The sequence below is a fragment of the Diceros bicornis genome, chromosome 16, assembly GCF_020826845.1.
Source record: "Diceros bicornis minor isolate mBicDic1 chromosome 16, mDicBic1.mat.cur, whole genome shotgun sequence".
NCBI lineage: Eukaryota > Metazoa > Chordata > Mammalia > Perissodactyla > Rhinocerotidae > Diceros > Diceros bicornis.
The window spans coordinates 45,593,562-45,614,213 of NC_080755.1; positions in this window are offsets into that span (position 1 = coordinate 45,593,562).

Here is a 20,652-nt window from a genome sequence, read left to right on the forward strand (position 1 = left end):
CCACGCTGGGGGCCTACTCACTTAAAAGAAATACTGCAACACAAATGTGGTATTAGAACTTGCAGCCAACTGTGCTGGGGCTCCCCACACCTGATAAAGAGACTGAAGGGCCCACAACTACAAGCAGCTGAGCATTACAACAGCTGGCCAGGAGCATAACTCAGCCTCCCTGGGCGCCTACAGGGTGAGCAAACAGGCCACAACAGAAGGACACACATAGCCCACATAGGAGTCACCCCTGGAACATTGAGAACTGAGGGAAGAACACTGGAAGCCTCCTAAGGCATCACTTACATAAGGTCACCTATCCAAGAGCAGGAGATGTAGCTGACCTACCTAATATGTAGACACAAGCACAGGGAAAGAGGCAAAATGAGGAGGCAAAGGAATACATTCCAAGTAAGGGAACAGGACAAAACCCCAGAAAAGGAACTAAGTGAAACAGAAATGAGCAACCTACCTGACAGAGAGTTCAAACTAAGAGTGTTAAGGATGCTCACTGATCTGGGGAGAAGAATAGATGAACTCAGTGAGAATGTCAACAAAGAAATAGAAGATATAAAAAAGAACCAATCAGAAATGAAGAATACAATACTGGAAATGAAAAATTCACTAGAGGGACTCAAAAGCAGAGTAGAGGATACAGAAGAACGGATCTGTGAGCTGGACGAAAGACTAGAAGAAATTACCCAAGCTGAACAGGTAAAAGAGAAAAGAATTAAAAAGAGTGAGGACAGTCTAAGGGACCTCTGGGACAACATCAAGCACACTAACATCCGTGTTATAGGTGTCCCGGAAGGAGAAGAGCGAGACAAGGGGGCAGAGAATGTATTTCAAGAAATAATAGATGAAAACTTCCCTAACCTAAGGAAAGAAACAGACATCCAGGTACAGGAGTCACAGAGAGCCCCAAACAAGATAAACCTAAAGAGGCCCACACCAAGACACATCATAATCAAACTGTCCAGAATTAAAGATAAAGAGAGAATCCTAAAAGCCGCAAGAGAATGTCAAGTTACATACAAAGGAAACCCCATAAGGCTATCAGCTGACTTCTCAGCAGAAAACTTACAGGCTAGAAGAGAATGGCAAGATATATTTAAAGTGCTAAAAGGAAAAAACTCACAGCCAAGAATACTCTACCCAGCAAGGTTATCATTCAAAATGGAAGGAGAGATCAAAAATTTTCCTAGATAAGCAAAAATTAAAGGAGTTTGTCACCAAGAAACCAGTGCTACAAGAAATGTTAAAGGGACTGATATAAGGGGAAAAGAGAAGACCACAAATAGGAAAAATTATCTATTTCCATGATTAGAATGTAATGGATACAAATGCACAAAAAGGAGGTTAGATATGATATCAAAAACATAAAAGGAGGGAGGAGGGGAGTTAAAGAGTAGAGCTTTCAGACAGAGGTCAAACTAAAGTGACCATCAATTCTGTATAGAAGAAGAAAGGAACAGAGAAGGACTACTGAAACAATGAGAAAAAAAAAAAGTTTAAAAATGGCAGTAAGTACATACTTATCAATAGCTACTTTAAATGTCAATGGACTAAACTCTCCAATTAAAAGGCATAGGGTGGCTGACTGGATAAAAAAACAAGACCCATATATATGCTGCATACAAGAGACACACTTCAGACCTAAAGACGCTCACAAACTGAAAGTGAAGGGATGGAAAAAGATACTCCACACAAATGGCAATGAAAAGAAAGCTGGGGTAGCAGTACTCATAGCAGACAAAATAGACTTTAAAACAAAAACTATAAAAAGAGACAAAGAAGGGCATTACATAATGATCAAGGGAACAATCCAACAAGAGGATATAACACTTGTAAATATCTACGCACCCAATGTAGGTGCACCCAAATATATAAAGCAATTATTAACAGACATAAAAACAGAAATAGACAGTAACACAATAATAGTAGGGGACTTTAACACTCCACTTACACCAACGGACAGATCATCCAAACAGAAGATCAATAAGGAAACATTGGCCTTAAACGACCCACTAGAACAGATGGACCTAGTAGATATATACAGAGCATTCCATCCAAAAACCGAAGAATACACGTTCTTTTCAAATGCACATGGAACATTCTCCAGGATTGATCACATATTAGGCTACAAAACAAGTCTCCATAAGTTTAAGAAGATTGAAATAATACCAAGCATCTTTTCTGACCACAACGGTATGAAACTAGAAACCAACTATCGGAAGAAAATCAGAAAAGCCACAAATACGTGGAGATTAAACAAAATGCTACTGAACAACGACTGGGTTAACAAAGAAATCAAAGAAGAAATCAAAAAATACCTGGAGACAAATGAAAATGAAAATACGACATGCCAGAATTTATGGGATACAGCAAAAGCGGTTCTAAGAGGGAAGTTTATAGCGATACAGGCCTATCTCAACAAACAAGAAAAATCTCAAATAAACAATCTAACAATGCACCTAAAGGAACTGGAAAAAGAAGAACAAACAAAGCCCAAAATCAGTAGAAGAAGGGAAATAATAAAAATCAGAGCAGAAATAAATGAAATAGAGACCAAAAAAGCAATAGAAAAAATTAATAAAACCAAGAGCTGGTTCTTTGAAATGATCAACAAAACTGACAAACCTTTAGCTAGACTCACCAAGAAAAAAAGAGAGAAGGCACAAATAAGTAAAATCAGAAATGAAAGAGGAGAGGTTACAACAGACACCTCAGAAATACAAAAGATTATAAGCGAATACTATGAAAAGCTATATGCCGACCAATTCGACAATCTGGAAGAAATGGATAAATTCTTAGAATCATACAACCTTCCAAAACTGGATCAAGAAGAAGTAGAGAATTTGAATAGACCAATCACCAGTAAGGAGATCGAAACAGTAATCACAAACCTCCCCAAAAATAAAAGTCCAGGACCAGATGGCTTCCCTGCTGAATTCTACAAAACATTCAAAGAAGACTTAATATCTATCCTTCTCAAACTCTTCCAAAAAATTGAGGAGGGGAGGAAGCTCCCTAACTCATTCTACGAAGCTGACATTACCCTGATACCAAAACCAGACAAGGACAACACACAAAAAAAAAAAAAATTACAGGCCAATATCACTGATGAACATCGATGCAAAAATCCTCAACAAAATACTAGCAAATCGCATACAACAATATGTTAAAAAGATTATACACCATGATCAAGTGGGATTTATTCCAGGGATGCAGGGATGGTTTAACATTGGCAACACAATCAACGTAATACACCACATTAATAAAATGAAGAATAAAAATCACATGATCATCTCAATAGATGCAGAGAAAGCATTTGACAAGATACAGCATCCATTTATGATAAAAACTCTGAATAAAATGGGTATAGAAGGAAAGTACCTCAACATAATAAAGACCATATATGAGAAACCCACAGCTAATATCATCCTCAATGGTGAAAAACTGAAACTTATCCCTCCAAGAACAGGAACCAGACAAGGATGCCCACTGTCACCACTCCTGTTTAACATAGTACTGGAAGTCCTAGCCAGAGCAATCAGGAAAGAGAAAGAAATAAAAGGGATCCAGATTGGAAAGGAAGAAGTGAAACTGTCACTATTTGCAGATGACATGGTTTTATATATAGAAAACCCTAAAGAATCCACCAGAAAACTTTTAGAAGTAATAAACGAATATGGTAAAGTTGCAGGATACAAAATCAACATACAAAAATCAGTTGCATTTCTGTACACTAACAACGAAGTAGCAGAAAGAGAAATTAAGAATACTATCCCATTTACAATTGCAACAAAAAGAATAAAATACCTAGGAATAAACTTAACCAAAGAGGTGAAAGATCTGTACACCGAAAACTATAAAACATTTCTGAAAGAAATTGAAGAAGACACAAAGAAATGGAAAGATATTCCGTGCTCTTGGATTGGAAGAATTAACATAGTTAAGATGTCCATACTTTCTAAAGCCATCTATAGATTCAATGCAATCTCTATCAAAGTTCCAACAACACTTTTCACAGAAATAGAACAAAGAATCCTAAAATTTATATGGAACAACAAAAGACCCCAAATAGCTAAAGGAATCCTGAGAAAAAAGAACAAAGCTGGAGGTATCACACTCCCTGATTTCAAAATATACTACAAAGCTATAGTAACCAAAACAGCATGGTACTGGCACAAAAACAGACACACAGATCAATGGAATAGAATCGAAAGCCCAGAAATAAACCCACACATCTATGGATAGCTAATCTTTGACAAAGGAGCCCAGAACATACAATGGAGAAAAGAAAGTCTCTTCAACAAATGGTGTTGGGAAAACTGGATAGCCATATGCAAAAAAATGAAAGTAGACCCTTACCTTACACCATACAGAAAAATTAACTCCAAATGGATTAAAGACTTGAATGTAAGACCTGAAACTATGAAAATTCTAGAAGAAAACATAGGCAGTACGCTCTTCGACATCGGTCTTAGCAACATCTTTTCAAACACCACGTCTGACCAGGCAAGAGAAACAATAGAAAAAATAAACAAATGGGACTACATCAAACTAAAAAGCCTCTGCACAGCAAAGGAAACCATCAACAAAACGAAAAGACAACCTAACAATTGAGAGAAGATATTTGCAAACCATACTTCTGATAAGGGCTTAATCTCCAAAATATATAAAGAACTCATGCATCTCAACAACAAAAAAACTACCAACCCAATTAAAAAATGGGCAAAAGACCTGAACAGACATTTCTCCAAAGAAGATATACAGATGGCCAACAGGCACATGAAAAGATGTTCAAAATCACTATCAGGGAAATGCAAATCAAAACTACAATGAGATATCACCTCACGCCTGTCACAATGGCTATAATTAACAAGACAGGAAACAACATGTGTTGGAGAGGATGTGGAGAGAAGGGAACTCTCATACACTGCTGGTGGGAGTGCAAACTGGTGCAGCCTCTATGGAAAACAGTATGGAGATTCCTCAAAAAATCAAGGATAGAACTACCATATGATCCATCTATTCCACTGTTGGGTATTTATCCAAAGAACTTGAAAACACCAATTTGTAAAGGTACATGCACCCCTGTGTTCATTGCAGCGCTATTCACAATAGCCAAGACTTGGAAGCAACCTAAATGTCCATCAAGGGACGAATGGATAAAGAAGATGTGGTATATATACACAATGGAATACTACTCAGCCATAAGAAACCATGAAATCCAGGCATTTGTGACAACATGGATGGACATTGAGGGTATAATGCAAAGTGAAATAAGTCAGAGGGAGAAGGTCAAATACCGTATGATTTCCTTCATTAAGTAGTAGATAATAACAACAATAAACAAACACATAGGGACAGAGATTGGATTGGTGGTTACCAGAGGGGAAGGGGGGAGGGAGGAGGGGGAAAGGGATAATTCGGTACATGTGTGTGGTGATGGGTTGTAATTAGTATTTTGGTGGTGAACATGATGTAATCTATGCAGAAATAGAAGTCCAATGATCTACACCTGAAATTTTTACAATGTTATAAACCAATGTTACTGCAATAAACAAAAAATTAAAAAAAAAAAGAGTTGGGCTAAGAGATAGTTGGTATAGAGAGGATAGAGGATAAATTCAGACCTTATTTACTAAGTATAATGGATAAGATTTCATTGTTGATTGGATTTGCAAGATAAAGGAGAGAAAGTAGTCAAGAAACATACCCATGATTCTAAGAAGGATATCTTGATGGATGCTGGCACCTTCCACTGACAGGGCAAGCTGGAAGGAGAGGAAGTTTGGGGTCAAAAATATGAGTTAGGTCATCAACATAAATATCAAACTATCTTCTGAACATCCCCATATGATTACTCCACAGGCACCTCAAAATAAATAAGTCTAAACTTCACAAGAGAGTGGGAGGGAAGTTTCATCAGAAGAAAAAGGAAATTTGATGTGCTATTACCAGAGGAAGGTGGAATGCAAACAGGACAAGCAAAAAACAGCCAGCTGTCTTTCTCATTTTCCTCTCAAAAGCCACTGTTCTCCCTCTAGTTCAGTCCTATATGTTCTGTGGGCCAAAGTACTTTTTGACATTTCCTAAATTTCTCATTAGTCCCTTTCTAAGAATACAGGCTTTACATTGCCATGAGACAGATATTTCCAAAGAATCACTTTGACACCTTACACCCTTGCCCCCAAATCTTCACTAGTTTCCCACTGTCTGTGAAATAATATCCAAATTCCTCAGGTCCTTTGTGATCTGTCTTCTCCTTTACTTTTCCAGGTTAACTTGGCCAATTTCTCTATACAAAGCCCTTAAAAGGCCATGACAGCTTGCTCATCCATCCAAGAAGCTTTGAGGCTTTCCTACTTCCATGCTTTGGATCATGTCACATTCCATTTTATCCACCTGCAATGCCATCCTTCAAAGTCCTGTTCAGATGTGAACATATATCGATGAAGGCTGCCCAGATCGCTCCTGTCAGAGTGACGGTGTTCTTCTCAGAGTTCTCGTACAAACACATTATGGAATTCGTTTAGGCCAGAACCAGCATATAGACAGAATGGCAAGAGGGAGCATTAGATCAAGCAACTAATTGTTTATAAGCATTTGACTTATTTCAACAATCTACTGATGAAGATGTTGAACGCCCTGTGCTCCCGAAGACACGAAAGATTGAGAAATTCCACCACTCCCTTATATTATGGGAACTAACAGCAAAAGACCACCTGCTAGCATATTCCGAGATAAATCCAATCTCTGTCTTTTCTCAGTAACTCAAATGAGGCCCAGCTCCACACTTCTTCACAACTCTCTTATTTACTTGCCAGCATAAAACTCTGTTTTCTCTCTCTTCTTTGAGCCATTTCTCACTAACAAATGCTCTCCCTATTGTCATAGCCTAAATAAAATCATCTCGATCTGTCCTGTGAATTTTGTCTTTCACACTGACTTGTTTTCAGAGACTGAGTATACACAAGGACAATGACCAGTTGCCACATTAAAATAGAACTCTGACCCACAACCTGCAGCAACCTGTCCCAGGAACCAACACATTATCTGAAATAATGAGCCCAGGAAGCCAGTCTGCTGTAAACCAGACTTGTAGGAAGACTGACTGCTATTGCTAGCAACAATCCAGGAAGCCAAACAATAATCCCTGTAATAATCCACCCAAAATGGCCAGGATTTGATTAATAATGAAAGCTTCCCTGTTAGTTTTTTGTCCCTGCTTTCAATTTAGGACCAACAAAAGAAAGCCAAATATGCATCCCTAACTAATCACACAGCATGCCCCGCTTCTAGTTGGTCCACCTTCCACAAGCCAACAGCCTCCAATCAGGGCATACTTGAAGATTTTCCTTTTTCCACTATAAAGCTTTCCCACCCCTCCTCCTACCTTTGAATCTCTGCCGAAAAGCAAGTGACTGTGGCTGACTTTCTTGCAATAGCCAACTCGGAATAAATAGCCCTTGCTTGTTGTCATTTGGTTGGTCTTAGTTTATTTCTGTAGTTTGACAGAATTATACTAGTTAATTTCTAAATTGCTTTGCACAAATAACATCAGAACGCATGAGTGGTATCAAAATTATTTCACTACAACCTTCCATAAATGATAAAGCATTTGCTCCTGCTCTTTTGCATATATATTTATCAAGTATCTTTATTTTAGTGCATTGCTTTTAAAGATATAAAATGAATAGATTAATAAATAGATTGGGAATTGGAATCAGTAGCTAATTTCTTTAATTATCATTTCAAATATTTACTGCCATCTAATTGTTTATTTTCAATAACTGTTTGGCAGGAGTTCTTTTCTTACTCAGTTATAACAGTACATTTTTCAGTGAGATTGACACCACACTATGCCATCGTATTTTCAGCAGATTAATATGATTTAATTAAGAATAAACATCAGCTTAAATCATTCCTACCAAACCTCCAAATATTTTGCATTCAACTGTTCTCCATAAAAGTGTCTATGGAACAACTTTACTAATTTATGATAATCTCAAGGAAGTACCTTGGTTGACTGGTTTCAGACTTATTTTGTTTTTCACTCTAGCTAAATAGTATTTCAAACTTCGCAAGATAAATTCTTGTCATCTGAGGGAGAACATTCATTTTTATTACTTCCTTCTTTTTCTCCTACTGAGACGGTTCTGCCTGTTTTCTCCAGATGGAAGAGTAAATGATAATGGCAATAATAATCCATATCATGCTAGGAGAAGCAGCATCTGTTAAAACCCCTCTAGGTTTTATGCAGCTCTAGCATGGGAGGAGTATATACATCAGTTATCATGTGCTTATTTTCATCTTGCAGGTAATACAGGGCATTGTTTACCTCGATTAAAACTTCAAAATCTAATGAGTTGATTAAGGATAAAAAAGATTATATAATCGATTATGTTTAATTTTTAAATTTCAATTGCTTTTCTAGACCTAAAAAAAATGACAACAAAACGCCTTTGCCATTTTCGCTTCTAGTCAATTTCCTTCCCAACGGGTTGCTGTTTTGTGAAATTGATTTAACCCCAAGCTGTTTTGAATGTTAAGGTTGGAAAGGCAATAGGGAAAAAGATATTTTTTGACAATTGCTTGAAGTAGGCATGAAAATGAAGGTGGAAAATTGTCTATTGCCATGTAAGCATTTGTCATGGAAGAAATGTCAGCCAAAGTCTCCTGCAGAGAAGAATCAATAGTGTGCCTCTCTAGATGGACCTGAGAATCCACACCTACCACCCAAAAGTTTAAGTGCATGAGGCCAGTGCTCATGAACCTTAGCCAAGTTAAGGGGCTCCTGTTCAAACTAGTAGCTCCATGAAATCAAATTCTTAATGATTATAATTATTTTTTATTATTTTAAAGAACGGATTCATCAACAAAATGAACTAAATCCACTCAAATTTGGTCCTTAGATCAAATATGATTTCAGATTTTGATATTTGGATGTACATCACTATTGTTAACAGAATCCTTTTAATTATTAAGCACATTGTGTCAAATTGTGTACAAACACTTTGGACCTACTACCAGTTCTCTCTGTCTTTGTAATCTAAGAATGACATATTTACAGGACATGTTGTTTCTGATCTAGTATGTACTTTACCAAAAAATTCAAGAGAATAAAGTTCTAACATAATTAGAATGATTACTATTTAATGGATACAGTGTTTCAGTTTTGCAAGATGAAAAGTATTCTGGAGATTAGTCATTGCACAACAATGAGAATGTACTTAACAATACTGAACTGTACACTTAAAAATGCTTAAGGTGGTAAATTTTATAGTTTGTATGTTTTAATTAAAAGTAAAAAACTAAAAATAAAAACTAAAATTAAAAACATAATTAAAAATAAAAAACTAAAATAATTAGAAGAGTATTTAATAATTACTAGTTTAATAAAGCCCCTGAATATGCCCCTCCCCCTCCATGTATACAAATAGTCATATGAGCCCATCAAATCCCATTCTATTTCTAGTCTGAACTTTCATTAGTCTTGAAAATCATATCTAAACCTCAATACCAATCTCCTACCAAATGAACTACATATTGAACTGACATTTCCAGATTGCCCAGCAATCAGGGGCAAAGTTACTTTTCATCTAGATCAGCTAAGAATTTCTCTTTCTTTAGGAATTTCTTCCTGCTTTATGTGAAGTCGTTGGGTTATTGATGAAAAAGAAAAAGAAGTGTAAGTGAACATAAGTGAGGCCATCTTGTTATGCTAAATGGCCCCAGCCCCTCCTCTGTGTGACTACTCACTGCTCTGCACCTCCTCTAAAAAATTTCACATTCTCTCCTGATATGGCCTCCACTTGCATATGTACTCCCTGATACCCTGATAAATTAAAACTTTGTTCTATGAGTTTCTCTCCAGGAACAGGCTGACCACAGGCAGGAAACACACCTACAAGACATCCATCACAGCTGACAGAAAAATGGAACAATAAAAGACCCCAGAATCCATCAGGCCTGAAGGAAACCCCCTCCTTACTGTCCATTTTCCCTATATAACTTCCTCAAGATTCTGTAATTTTTGAGGATGATTTTTGTGAGGCATTAGTCTGCCATCTTCCCGGTTATGCTGGCTAATCGAATTAAAACTTCCTTTCTCGATCCCTAACTCATTGTGATTAATTGACTCAGATCACAGCGAGTAGAGCAAGCCCATTGCTCAGTATAAGAAGTAGCAATGAAAAAGAAGAACAAGGGAGAAGGACAGACTTAATAAACTGCCCAAAAGCGTGGCCTATGCTTACAATTTCCTCCTTTCCTTCCTGGCTTTAGGTCCACTCAAGAAAGAAGCCTCAGTAAAAAGTTTATGTTTCCCACCATTTAAACTGCCCTGGGAAACTGAGCTATGTGTCTTTAACACAGAGAAGATAGGAGGAAGACAAATACGTAGGAAAATTGGACTATTCTACTGACTTTCTTGCTCTGATTTTTCTTTGAATTACACTATTTCTATTTTATGATGACATGTTTTATAAAGCCCATTTGCAACTATTAGCTCGATTAATCTCATTAAGTCTTTACCGCAATCCTGAGAGATAGATACTACTGTGTTTTTCTCATGAATAAGTGATTTATATTCAGAAGACTTCCTTGTCTGAATTCAAACAGCTAGCGAGTGGCAGAGAATCTACCTCAGATCTTTTACTCCAAATCTGCTTTATTTTCCACTCTGTCTAGAGTAACACACGCTGATTTAGTCTTTGTTTAACATTTCTCAACAGGTGCAAATGTGCCTGTTCCTTAGTTTGGATCATTTGTTTGCCATAAAGGAAAAATGTCTATACTGACAAGAGTGATTGCTATATCCAAACAGACAAAATAACAGGGGATTTGCTGGGTCCAGGTAACTGCTCACTTAACATACCATTAATAAAGGGTGATTTATTATAAGCACACAGGGGAAATTTACCAGAGCCTAAAGGCAAGCATTGTAGCTGGGTTTGGCTTTGACCTGGAACTGGAAATGGAAAGCTAGAAGGAACCTTGAAGTCCCCTGGCCTGATGCTGCCTCTGGGGCCACAGCACACTCCATTTTCTTGGTTCACTCTACATCACTGTGCACTGCTCTCCCATAACTCCCAAAATGGTCACTCAAAAAAGCCACTTCAGTCCCGACATCAACTTACAAGTCCAGTTTTCTCAAAGTCCAGTGTTCTCAAATAAAGGACCTATGCTTGTTGCGTTCAAATTCTCAATTTCCAGGAGACAGAAATCCAGAGAATCAGCTCAAGTCAAGACTCTACAACTTATTTGGTATGTATCCACTATAATCAGCAGAATACATGCTTTACTTTTTGGCAAGAGAACAAAATGAGTATGCCTTCTGGGTGATGGCCTAGTTTAGCATCTGTGTATCAATTTAGACCAAAGTATGTTTTGCTCTTAAAAAATAAAACAAAAAATCTAACGTTTCACTACTATAAAAGATGCTATAATGAACATCAGGAAAATGCAATTTAAAGTGAAATTCTAATTAACAATCATCAAATTGGCAAAAATTGAAAAGTCTAAAAATATCAAGCAGGCAGGGAGATGAGAAAATGCGAATCTTAAATGCTGGTCCATCCACATTAATGAGAAATTTAACTGTATCTATAAAAGTAGGCACTGTGCTTCAATGTGACCCCAAAATACTCCTTCTAATTGTAGTCCCCTAGAAAAGCTTTTGCTCACATGCAGTACACACAAACTAGAGGAATACATGTAAAATCTGTTGTAATGGTGTCTCTGGGAGAAACAGAGAACTTTGCAACTCTAGAGAGAAGCAATGGAGACACCAACTAATATATTTTACATCTTTCATATGTAAAATATCTGAAGATAAAATAATAAAATATTAACATTCATGAACTCCGTATGGAGAACATAAGATTGTTAACGTATTCTCTATGCATTTCCATATTGTAAGCTTTATAATAAAAATAAATAGAAAGATGAACAGAGCATAACCTTGTCCCTTTTTGAAAATAAAAAGAACTATTTTCTCACATAACATGTCAGTCATTTCCCAAGGATTATGCCCACCCCTCCAACCTTAGGCTCCACTCTTATTCTTACCACATGAGACTTCAACATGGAAATGAGCAACATGAGGAAGGAAAATCTGTACAGAATCCATTCTGCTTGCTTTATTTTTGGAATTAGGAGGTAGTCTGTAAGCCAGGTTCCTGATGCAGAAGTGACTGGCAGGATTTATAGCTGCCATAAAGCAGAGTTGCAGGCAGCAGAACAAACCATTGCATCCTAGCCTTTGGTTGGGTAAGAAGCAGTAACAACTGCAGTAAACCTATTGGATAGTTCTGTGGTGTGGTTTTAACATTATTTTTGGAAATTTAATTTCAAGTTTAGTGAATTCAATGTAGAGCTTCTGAGAGAAGTTCTACTTCTCTCAGAATTCTTTGAGCCACTCATATCTTTTTTACCCTTTTCTATTGTGAAACATAATACAAATTCAGAAAATGCATATCAAATTATAGCTTACTGAATCCTTATAAGGATAAATTTTATAATCACTACCCAGGGTAAAAAACAGAACTTTCCCTATGATCTAGAAGCCAGTCACCACCACCCCCCTTCCTCCTTAAATGTAATCACTAATCTAACTTTTATAGTAATTACTTCCTTGTATTTCTTTATAGTTTTATTTCTGGAGTATGCATCTGAAATAGCATAGTTTACTTGTTTTTGCAAATCTCTTTTAAATTCCCCCACACACACAATTTCTGTGTTAAAGAACTCTCTTATTTAGCCTGTATAGCTTCCACAGTATTCGTTTTGTCAATTTTATCTCCATGGTGCAGTTTCACATGTTGCACTGCTGTCTATGTTTCCTATAAATTGAAAGTTATATGTAAAGAATTGGTCATATTCTGATTTGATAATTTTTTAAAAGAATTACTTCCTAGTTGGTGTTGCATTCTTCCATCAGGAGGCACATAGGGTTGCCTTTCATTTTATGAGTTTAGCATCAATTGATTCTCAAAGACTGTTAGACATAGTAAAATAGTGATATTCTAATTCACTCACTGCTTCTTCATTTATTAGCTGGACTGCATCTATAAAGAGACATTTATTTGCATCTATGTAGTTACCCAGCAAAACAATTTATAAATAAAAATGCTTAGGTCTTTTCCTTTATTTATCAGGCTTCAAAATATTAAGATGGTTTCCTATCACCTTCCAAAAGTGAACAATTAATTTCTTTATAAAGTGTCATTTTGAACTCATATATTTAAACATATTTGATGTTTTATAAATCATGATAATTATATTACTTATTGATGTACAAATTTCCACATCTTTAGACACTGGGAGCCTCTTCAAGTTCAGTCTAAGTTCTTTAGCTTTGACCCTTGTGGTCTCTGATAGCTTTGTTGGTGTCTGCAGTGACAAAATGTCTCAGGATTATCTTAACACTTTTGACCCAGACACTTAGAATTGGACATTACTCCAAGATGCCTTTGTTTGTTTGTTTTAAGAGGGAAATTATGTCTACTAAGTGCCATCTGGGCTCCAAGGATGCTAATTGCTATTAAGCTAGTTATTATTGGGGTCTTTTCAATGGGCAGAAATAGAGCACACACATGCTTTTAAAGAGAAAACACCTCCCGTCTTTATAATAATACCTGGAATTCAATTTCAGAACTTGTTGACTTAGCTTGTCTATAGTATATCTATATCTCATGTATCTTCCCTGAGAAGCTGGTTTTCAAGATGACTAGAAAAGTAAAATGTCACATAATTACATGTTTGCTCAATCTGACATTACGTTCACAACAACCTCAGAATAATAATACCAATACTAAGGTCATCAGTCAAGATGATTATTGAAAACAGCTAAATATCTTTGCTTATGTTTTCTCATTTCTCTTTTAATTTCTGCATATTCACATTGTCAGAGCATATAGATGTTACATACTGTACGCTTTCCCTTATAAAGGAACTATACCCTACTAAGGTCTTATAGGCCTTATTTAGTATTAGTTGTCTAAGAAAGTATATAATTAATATTTACTCCTAGTCTTTAAGTCACTGTCTCTGGTTTTTTTTCTCTGAAGCTCACTTTCTAGTAAATTCCATAGGAGGGGCTTAGAGGGACATTATTTCCTAAATTCTTGCATACAGATGAGAGTTTGTCTGTGGCCTTTATACTGGAAAGTCAGTATGGCTGGATTTAATCTTTGGCTCACATTTTTGTTGTGGCCTCTTCCTCTTACCCCAGCCCTTTGCAACCACTGATCTGTTTTCTGCCCCATGGTTTATTTAACCTTTTGAGGCTAGATGCTTTCACAGAGCATAACGCAATTGAAATCCACTCCTGTTTTTATCACACTGAATCCGTGGATCTTGACGGTGGGGCTTTCTCAGTCAGCTTGTCCCTCCTCTAGTGTTTTAAGACCTTAAATAGTCTGGTCCCAAACCAATTTCCAACCCTTCCCCAGGGGCATAGGATGTTTCCCTTTTACTCTTGCCACAGGTGCATTGGGTTTTTACCTGCACCCTGAGCGGCTACTGGACACGCTGCCCTTCCCCTAGCAGTTGATGGTTTTTGTTCCTCAAAGGACAAGGAGCCAAGTGGACTTCTGCTCCTCCTTCAGAGCCTTCCCATGATGGGCCTTTCTCCTCTCCTGCATTCACTGTTGCTCCTGAATGCCAGTGACTTCCAGAAGAGCCTGCAGGCAGTGCGATTTCCCTCATGGGTTAAGGTTTCAATGGTGTTATACTCTCACACTCTCCTACACTCTGCCTTTATCAATTCAAAAAACTTTTTATCTGAATTTCTTCTTACAACTTGAGTAAAGGCTCTGACTTCTTCCCATTGTCACAGGAGAAATGGTCTCATCTCCTGTTTGTCCTTGGAGGTACATGTCTTTCCCAAGAATTTAGGCTGGTTGTGTTGCTTTGCAACCTTAGTGCTTTAATGGGCTCAAGAAAAGTTATGATTTTGAAGATTGTCTGGCTTTTTTTTGGTGGTCAGTTGGAGACCATGCTCTTTCCAGTTTTCCGCACCATAGGTGGAAGTCAGAAGTGTCAACATTTTTAATAAACCTCTTTTCTGCTTAATTAGCCAGAATCAACTTTTCTGGGAACATACTTAAGAACCATAAAAACTGGAATGTAAAAACTAAAAAGATTATCAAAATGAATAGCAGTTGAATTCTAAGTTCAGTTAAATCTGAAGTGATTAATATTAAAAATAACTCATGAACTATCACTACACTTCACACTAGCCATGTTTTGTGATTTTTCACAATTATCTACCAAAGTCTCCCAAACTCTGACTTCTTGTATAGATTTACTATTTAAATGGATCAAAGCAATCTCCGCGTAAAACAATTGTCAGCAATAACCTCTGTGTTTCTTTACCACAGTTTCTGTAGGAAACCACTACAGAAATCTGTGATTATGATGAACAGCACAGCATAGCCAAATTCAACCTTACATAAAACCTTTGTTTTAACCTGATTGCCCTACTAACTGCAGTTTACTTGGTCACAAGTTCAATTTTCTTATCAGAATATAAACAGGATACAACAGCCGAGTATCTGAATTAACAAATTACTTTGAGGTCTAAGAAAATTGATAATAGCTTTCTTTTACTTAAAGACTAATTCCCTTCCTCAAGGTGCCTCACATTTCTGATTACATATTTTCTGTCTTCAAAGAAAGGCCTTATGTCATTGATTTTAACACATACCAGCACTGGACTTCTTGAGGGACTGGGACCACGACCCTGGAGCTCATCAGGAACGCAGACCCGTCTCTCTCTCTTTGTTTCTGAGAATCTCCCTCCTTCTTTTCCTCTGAGACTACTTTTCATTGCTTCATTCTGCATATAGTAAAACTTTACCACAACAGAGCCCACAAGTTGGCATTTTCTACATCCAAGTGGATAACACAGAAAGGAACTGGCATCAAGTTCAAAGTTTATATTTCCTGAGAGAGGATCTAATTGATTTAGCTTGGGGCAGCAGTTGACATCTGGTCTACCATCTGTGGCCAAGGTGCCAAGGTCATGGTTAATGGCGGGTACCCTGTGGGGAGGGGGCAAGGCCGATGTACCGAGGTACTTCCTGTATTTTGAGTTGCCTTTGACCATATCTTTTTCTATGTATCCATTCCTGCATGGGTGTGGAGCTCTGAGCCTATAGGAGAAATGATTTGCGGAAATTAACTTGGTTTAAGATGTTTATTTGGTATTATCTCCTTTTCCTTCTGTAGAAAAAATTTTGTCTTTCAGTGGAAAACTATGCATCATCTATAACACACCCTTCTCAGTTATCAGATTCTAGCTGCATTCATTTCTTTGTTCATTGTTCATTTGTCAGCTCTTTGTAAATTGTAGGTAGCTGGTAGTGATTTTAATTGACTTCCTCCACCCTATGGAAAATCCAGTTTTGCCTCCATTTGCTTATGGGGTGGGGGTGGGGGTCAGGGAAGACAAATATAGTGAACTCAATGAAAAATAACTATATCAAGCAACATTAACTTAAAAAGAAAAAAGAAGACTTTGAGAAAAGTCAGAATGACCTGAATCCCTAATATTTAAAGGGAAGGAGGGGGGAGGAGAAATAGCAAAGCTTGTAAAGAAACAAAAACAAAAACAAAATAAACCTTGTTGGTGTTTTCTCACCATTGAAGCAGACCCGTGAAACTCAAATGGCGAGAATGATCCTGTATCTCTTCTGTGAGGAAATGTGAAAGAAAGAGGATGGCACGGCCTTTATTTTGTCTGGGTATTTTTGTTAAGTTAAATATTGTCTTTCTGTCTACTCTCAACTGCTGTATAGGCATTCCATTTTATTTTTTCCTTAGTAATACTTTAAGATTAAACTCAGAATTTTTTCTCTCCTCTTAGAGAAATCTTCTGTTTAGTTTCTCCCAAGAAAGAGGAGCAGGCACTGGAAAACTGGAAAGGGACCCAAGATGCAAAGCTGGCAGGCTCTTCAACTGTCAAGATAATTTAGCACTTTAATCTATTACAGAGATGATAGTTAACTTTACAGTGTAAAAATTCCTTGTTTACAGTAGTAAATCAACAGAGACAACATTTTTGAATATTAATAGTGCCATCACTTTATACAAAACACTCTTTTTGATTCTAATGCTGTCACTACATTAAGAAAGCATCTGTCCAACTTAACTGACTCTGTTAATAAAGAAGAGAAGAGGAAGAAGAGGAGAAAGAGAAAAAGGAGTAATAGTCTATTTGAAATAAATTTTAAAATTCTAAACTGTTTCAAAAATGACTTATCTTTGGAATAATTATTACCCATGTTTATATTTGATCAAAAGCAAAACAAAACTAGAAGGTACAATTTCTCTAGATGTAGTATCAAAAGATAGTTTTTAGAAAATGCCAAACCGTGACTCTCATGCAGATATAAAAATAAACATGTGTTAAAGGTTTTATCTTACTCATTTGTTATAAAGGAGCCAAGTAGATGTTATTGCTGTTTCAAAGGAAAAATCAAAAGAGCACAAATGTATATGGAGTAAAGGAATGTCAAGATGAATTGCAAATAGGAACAAAACTGGATTTTCCAGAAGGGAGGAAATCAATTAAAATCACTATCAAACAGGACTTACATATCCATTAGTTACCTATAACTGATAAATAATTGCAAAGTAGATCAAAGACAATGAACAGGGCTAGAATTAATAACCTGGAAGGGTAGGCTGCAGGTAGTGCATAGTTTTCTATCGAAACACAAAAAATTTCTACAGAGATTCCCTATCACCACAGAATGTGGACAACGTAGAGAAATTGCACAAAAAGGAGCCCAGGATACTCAATTACTATTAAAGAACGGTATATTGTGCTAAATGTCACTCATTTTTTGGATATTTTCAAAGAACACCAAAAAAAATGTAGTGATGTTTTAATGATCTACACCTTCTTGCCTTCACTTTTATCACTATCTCCAAGCTCCCAATCTCAGTTTTAATTACTTCTTTCTCTACAGAGTATGCAAAAGAAGACTAGGGGACAGACAGGCAATTCGGTATAAAGTCAAAAAGAGCAAATACATAAGAACAGAATAAAAATACATAGAGTTATAAATATGTTCTGTACCAAAAACATTCTGCTTTGGGGAGGCGGGTTTTATCTAAAATAGTCTTTGCTAACTATAACAGGAAAATAGTAAAAATTAAATCAAGTAAAGTGTTATTGAGAGTCAGTGATCTGTTGCAAATTGGCCATCTTGAACTATGAGAGAACCCGATATTAAGTAAACCTAGACTGATTTAGGCTATCCATTGGTTTATTTTGTTAGTTGGTTGAATGTTTGTTTTTTCCACGATATGGACTCCAGGGACTCATACTTTACCAGATATCTTTAAAGACAAAAGCTAAGGAAATGAAAATAAATGGAGCTAGAGTGATTTAGGAAAAGGACCAAAATATATTTTGAAATCTCATTTCATACAGAAAAGCATACATAGATTATGTTGACAAATGATTTTGCCTTTTTAAATGGCTATTTTAGATTAGTATAGAATTGCTTTGAACATTTTTGTGTCAATGGAGTGAGGGAGAAGACTGAGGAAAATGGGTAACAAATCATGATTACGCAGATTATGTGGTTGTCTAGGTGGATTTTCAGGTTTTAAGTGGGGCTATAGAGATCTTTCAGTATTTTTCATGTGACTCATAGATCCTTTTAATCTATTATTTAAAATATATGTAAAGAGTTCTGGGCAAATTTAATATATTTTATTTTACTATTATCAAATGGAGATATAACTCTAATAGGAATTGTATGAAAAACCATTTAATCCATTCCTCTGCCTGCAAATATCATTTTAAACTATCTGAGAAATAGGGGAGAGTCTTTGAAAATGGGATGATAAATTCTTGTCACAAATGGCTATGTCCATGGCAGACATCACTAATTGAGCCAGTACTCTTTACTACTCAGCTGAGATGTGTTCTCAGAGCATTTTTTAATGCAAAGCTCCAGGAAGCTTCTACCAATCCATTGAAGTAGACAAGGAAGTTTAAACCTATTTGCCACCACTGACTTAGATTATCAATTATTGATTCTATACCACAGAGATCAGAAGCTAAAAGAACCAGTAAATCGAACTCCTGACTGGGAAAGAATATGAGTTCTATTTTCTATGTTTTCACAAGCAGTGTTTTATTGGCTTCACATCACTCTTGGTTTAGGATCCGTCTGGTTGTTCTAACAATTATTACTGATCCCACAGAGGCTCCCGCAGGTTTTTGAGTATCCTAGGAAACTGGAAATAGTAAGAGTTCAAGTAATGGTAAGTGGGTAAATATGACAACTTCTACTCTGTCAACATCTACATTTAGCTTCTCACAATGGGAGACCACCTCCTCTAAAACCACTCAACTTTAGATTTAGTATTTTCCCTTCATGTGTGTCTTTCTTTCAAACTGCAGTCAGACCTTGATGTTGGCAGACATTGCCACAATAAGTCAGCCCCTTATTACCACTCTGCTGGTAAATTCTCTCTTAAGCATAGTGCATCACAGCTTATCTCCTAGACTGTGAGAAACACAGATATTTATCTTGATTCGTTTGATATCCACATTTGTACCTCTTTTTCTTGATATTACAGCAGAGCAACTCAACACATAATTATGATTTTCATTCTCGTTTTTCATTCCTAAACATCATTATTCCTACATATTATACATGATTACGAGCACTTTGGCTCATGACGAATTTCTTTTCATCTTCATTTTCCCTTCTTACATTCCCCCATAATTACAGTCAGGAATTAATCTGTGGATCGATCATAAAGTAAGGCTAGTGACACCGGTATCATCCAAGTTGGATGGTGTCAGTGATCTAAATGATGGCCTTTGTTGGGCAAGACTCATGTCACTAGCCTCCTCCCTACAAAATAATTCTGTCACTTGGTGTTTCCCTAGAGATTTAGTCTCAAGTCCCCTTCTTACACTAGCAGTCCTTGGAAACTTAACATTTTCCTTCTTTCCATTTTTCTTGTCTTCCTTTCCCTTCTCTCTTCAAGTACTTATAAGGATGTGGAATGTGCTAGAACTGCTACATAGGCAAGATGATAAAGTACTGACTTCTAGGGCTTCTTAGTCTGGTGGGGAAAACAGATATCCAAAAAATAATCAGAATTGAAGCATTGTGATGTGTGTATTATAGTAAAAAGTTTAAAATGCTCTCCAGGGGCCAAGGAGAGGGAGTACTTAAAACTTCTTGGATATGTCAAGGAAAACCTTGGTGTCTTCCTCTGCTCTCTGATATTAAATTTCTAAAACGTCATTATAGGTTGGAGGGTATTTTGTGTCTCTTTCTTCTTCATTTACTTCCAGCCTTTCTTTTCTTTCTCCCTGTATTAACCATGTCTTTTATTTTCTATATTCTGATGTTTTGACATCTGGGGTCTTGCTGATGCTGGAGGGACTGTCCCCTTTCAGTGGTAGCCAATTCCTAGAAATAGCACACAACTAACAGAGAGTGCCCTTTTTGAATGTAAACTAACCAATTCAGAGCTCACACCCCAACCACAGTCTTTACTGCACTTTCACACTCCAAGCCTTTATCCTCCTGCCCTAGTTACCCCAGGGCTAAGAACCAGACTGCTAGGGACAGCCTTTATGCCCCAGAGCCCACTGAAGGTATTCAAACT